Source organism: Macrobrachium nipponense, chromosome 22 (genome assembly GCF_015104395.2).
Source record: "Macrobrachium nipponense isolate FS-2020 chromosome 22, ASM1510439v2, whole genome shotgun sequence".
Lineage (NCBI taxonomy): Eukaryota > Metazoa > Arthropoda > Malacostraca > Decapoda > Palaemonidae > Macrobrachium > Macrobrachium nipponense.
The window spans coordinates 20,127,226-20,132,225 of NC_087213.1; positions in this window are offsets into that span (position 1 = coordinate 20,127,226).

Consider the following 5,000-nt stretch of genomic DNA (forward strand, 5'->3'; position numbering starts at 1 on the left):
ATCGTTCACCACGAGCGCGTTATTCATTTCATAAAACGTTATCCAAAAGCAATTCTTTCATTCAAAAACGTTAACGTAAGTAAATCATTTAACGCAAGTTGCGTCATATCAAACTAACATTAGTAGTTCAATTCAAATATAAGGGAGTTCATTCATATATCATTTTTCCCCTCTCCGGAGGGGGAGACCGAGAGAGAGAGAGAGAGAGAGAGAGAGAGAGAGAAAACCAGAACACAGTATTCACGAAGCCAAGAGTACTACATCTTACCATTAATTATAGCATGCAGAATTAACATTATTTTAGTCTCTTGTGTCTTTCATTTACACAGCGTGATACGTACGTGCAATGTGTCCATTGCAGTTTGCAAACATTTATTTATTTCATTTATTGAGTACTTCAGCGAGGGTGACTGAGCATTTTCCATTATCATACCTGTCGTTGCCCGAGTGGTCTTTTCATTTTCTTTTATCACAAAAGACTTGCGTATACCGCAAGCACAATTCGCACAGTGTGCCACGCAAATTCATTACTTCTGGACAGGGAAGTCGTTACCAGTTTAGGACTGGCCACACCAGTGCACGTCAGGTCTTACATTTTACAGTGCCACGAATTCTTGACACTGTCCATCGACTGGCTGCTGAAGTACTCCACCTTTTACTTTCTCTCCTCCACCATTACACTCTGCCATGAGCAGTGCCATTTTCACTTCAGTATATTTAAGAATATTGCATGTAGTGTCCGGGACACACCAGCACGATACCAGTGCTCAAAGGGAAACGGCCTTCCCGACCAAAGGGCGGGCCGCCAAATACCAGCCCTAAGTGCTGACAAAACCGCGTGGTCCGTCCTTACGGAACGCCCAATTCATTAATGTCGGTGTACGAGGATCAGTTATCCTTGCGGACCATTCAAGGGGAACGCCTCCCAAAGTGCCCAATCCAGCACACTAGTGCTGCCCAAGGAACGCCTCCTCATAAGTGCCGTGCACCTGTATTGGACCTACAGGTAGCCCATTCCAACGTCTCCCAAGTTGGGAACGCCCGTAAGTGACGTACGCGCAACACTGCATTCGATTTTTTCACCTCATCAGAAGGTGCCATTCACAAAGTGCCACCGAGCACCCAGTCTTTTCAGACTTTCTTACCACGTCGCAGAACCCATTTCCAAGTGAGTGCCACTTTCCACAGTAGGCCACTTCACCCCATTCCATCCATTACCTTCCTGGCCACTATTATCATTTTCATCGAGCTCTACGCAGCCTAAGGGAAATGTCTTCCCTGCTTCCCAGCAACTCTTTGCCAGAGAGCTAGAGAAAGCTCGGAGCCCTCATAACCTTCTGGGCAAGGAAGGCCGGTTACACTGGACCAGCACTTGACCAGTGGATAAAGGCGCAGCAGGCTGCTGCGCGCCTGCAAGAAAGAAGGAAGAAAAGAGAAGCAGAGGAGAAAGCCAGAGAAGCAGAGAGAAGAAGAGAGAAGCAGAGAGGAAAAGCCAGAGAAGCAGAGAGAAAGGAAAGAGAAGAAGAGAGAAAGCATGAGCTAGCTTCTCATAGATGACGCAATCTCTCTGCTAGTTTCTAAGCCCCAGACCATGAGCTGGACTCCCGGTAAGAGGTGGTTGCGGAGGTTCTGCACCACTTGTTGTGTGCGTGGGCATGCTGTGGATTCCGACCAGTGCCAAGTCGGTCTCTACCTTGGGAGGAGAGCTTCCAGGGTGAACTTCTCCAAGGCTACATGTAGCCCTGCCTGTATGAACAGTCTCCTACGGCCTATCGTGTACAAGTCATGGCCGACAACCGAAGCCCAGTCTCCCTTATTTCCAGAAAGGCATTGCCTAGGGGTGTCCAAAATCCGGACGGACGAAGAAATTCAGTTCGAATGGATTGACGGTAACCTCTATCTGTTCCTTCGGTCCTTCTGAATGTAAAAAATGCCCTTTCTGGACCAGGTGACCAAGGAAACCACATTGTGCCGCCTGGGCGTAGTGGGGACAATTTCATGAGTTTATCAGGTGAATATTGGGCCGAGATTTACTTAAGCCGTATCTCCCCTGGACGCAGCTCCCACTACCAGATGCACCGGATCCCTGCAGCATGCCTCATAATCAATCATCAGTTTTAGATTCAGAGGCTAGTGCCTCCGATGTCCCAGACATCCCTTTATTTGTGAACCTGGCCCTGACCCAGTGTCATAGCCAGACGTTTCTTCCGCATATCTCAGCCTCTTACCATTTTACCGCCTACCTCCTCCACTTTGGAAGAGGTAAGCCCACCAGTTAACCCCGGACTTGCTTCCGAGGATGATTCACGGAGGTTTCCTTAACCTCCTACCTCAAATCACTGCCAGAGAGGACTCTTCACCTGTGCAGAGCACACTGCCAGCCTTGGTGACTCCACAGATTCGCAACTGTGGGGCGGGGGGCCATCTCGGCCTTACCATCCAGTGCCCGGAAGAGGTTCTGGAACACGTCTGCCGAGACTGTGGCCGCAAGGGTCACATGTCTGCCAACTACGGAGGGTGCGCGAACCACAATATTCCGGCCCCATCCGCAATGGGCCGTCACCAATCCTTCTTCACTAGGACCCCCAGCTAAGGGCCTATAACAGTCGCCCACCCCTCCACAGCCATTATCAGCCAAGCCACGTCAGAGCCTACGACGACTCTGGCGCTCAAATCTCCCTAATACGGGAAGATCGAATTCCCCGAGGGGCTAATATTGACAGACGTCACTTAATAACCATTGAAGGTATCAACCATATCAAGCTGATCCTTCCGACCGTCCAATTGAGGGTCACCAGACCTCACTTCTCCAGAGTTTGTACCCTTGCAGTTGCAAGCTACATTCCAGGAGGTTACGACCTCCTCCTAGGGCAAGACATGAAGTCTCCCTCACCGTTCAAAAAGCCTAGGGGTCCTAACCCCACGTCAAATCACTCCAAAGCACGGAGTCATCGAAATTCTACTTCCTCCAGGAAGTACGTCCACCAACAGTCTCCCCCGTTACCAAGGAGGGAGATTGACCATTCACAGTTCCGTTGCAAAACCTGCAACGTAATAGGGCACTCCACGAATTGGCCTAGGTGCCCTAGCCGACTACCAGCAGCGGACAATGTTCATTTTCCACAAGGCTTAGCCTTCCAAAAGAGACAGGAGCCTCTGTCTCCCATTTCCAAGGGCACGCTGAGAGTAGGGTTTGCACCTCCGGTACCCGCCACAGGTCCAGTCAACCTCCCCACCACTCTGCCAGTGCCACTTGGCAGCACTGAGCAGTGCCAAGCTCCGTCCAGCCTGGACGTAGAGCCACCACCGAACTTGACTTCTGCGCCTGGCCCCGAGCTAGTGCCGGCGCCTAACCTAACCAAGGATCCTCCTACAGGAGATCCTCCAACAGGCATGGAGCTTACCGCAGCCCATGGCCAATCCAAAGTCCATGAGTCTTCTTCACCCTCACCACTGTCGCCCGAGGATGAACCTCCGGCAGACCTAACATTCATACCTCCTCTGGAAAACCAGGAACTGCCCGACCAGGAGTCAGCCTGGAGTTTTCCCTTACGACGGCTGTCGCAGCAGCCAAAGTGAGGGCCTGGCCCTGCAGTAGGTTCCCACCTCTACGACGGTTGCTGCAGATACCGAGTAGGGTGTTCTCCTGCAATCCCTCAGGCTACCACTGCCTCTGCTCCTGCCGGCGTTTCTGGCCTTTCCCCAGAGTCGGTGCCTCCGTCTACTCCTAGGACTGGTATAGCCAGGTCCTGGAGGAATAAGAAGAAGAAGAAGGGACGTAGCAAATCATTAACACACTAACCAAAGAGCCACATGCTCTCCTTGACACCTGTGCCCGAGGTACAGTGTCGCATTCAATTGCAGAGTGATCTGGCACCTACCCAGAGAAGGTAGCCAGCCTGATCTCTGCCAGTAGCACTAACCCTCTAACCCCTAGCCATTGTAATACTAACCCTCACTTAAATATAATTACCTCATTGCATTTCCCTCCTGAGGTCAACTAAACCACTCCCCATCATCCCCGAGCATCATTACCTCTCATTATGTATTTTAACAATTCCGTCGCTGAACTACTGCTGTGCGTACCACACTCTGGAATGATTGCATCTTCATTTAAACTGTATTGAGTAGGTTAGGCTAATGAATTTAGTACCAGGGCATTAGGTTAGTAGCAAGTAGAATTTTCAAGTGACCTTATCTAGGGGTAGAGTAGACTGTCGTCACAGACTAACCTTGTAGTTATTACTTAGGCTAGATTACATCACTACATAAAGTTAGTACACTTAGCATCTTTGCCTATAAGTTAGGTAGGCCATTGTAAGCAGCCGTATCGCTGCAACAAAAAAACTTCAAGTTAGAGTAGGAGAACTGGGTAGTTCGAGACAATCAATTTATTTAAGCCAAGACCTTCACGCCCGAAAGAAAGGGAGTGAATGCCTTCTTAACAGGGGAGCTGTGACGTTTATAGATCGTTCGTCTACCCAAATATCAATTAAATAATTTTGATTTGGAAAACGGCAGCCATTTCTTTAGAATATCAGCTGATTTTAGTAAACGCGGGAAACCCAAAACCCGCCAGCTAGAGATAGGAAGTTCCCCAGTTGGGGAAAAAAAGTCTTTTATCAGCTGTAAGGACGTATCTCAAAAGGGAAAGGGTGTAGGCAGATTGGTACTTCTTAGACCTATACCTTAAGCTCTCTTTCCTGTGACCCCTCTGCTGGCTGTAATGCTTGTTTTCCAGGATTTGCCTTGATCGTGGGGGGTTAAGCTGACTTCCACCCCCAAGCAACAACCCACCTGAATTCTGTCTCAGTTCGGCTGCGATACGTGATCTCGGAACAGAGGTCAAATTACCTGCCTTCCTGTTAGGCCTACCCAGGGTGTGAGTGGCGCGCCGATGACCCAGGCCTCAGACAAATGGGGGCCCATGCCTTTTCTTTTTACAAAGAGCCACATTTCTACAAAGGCCCACACTGAACACGACATCCAGATTCCATGAG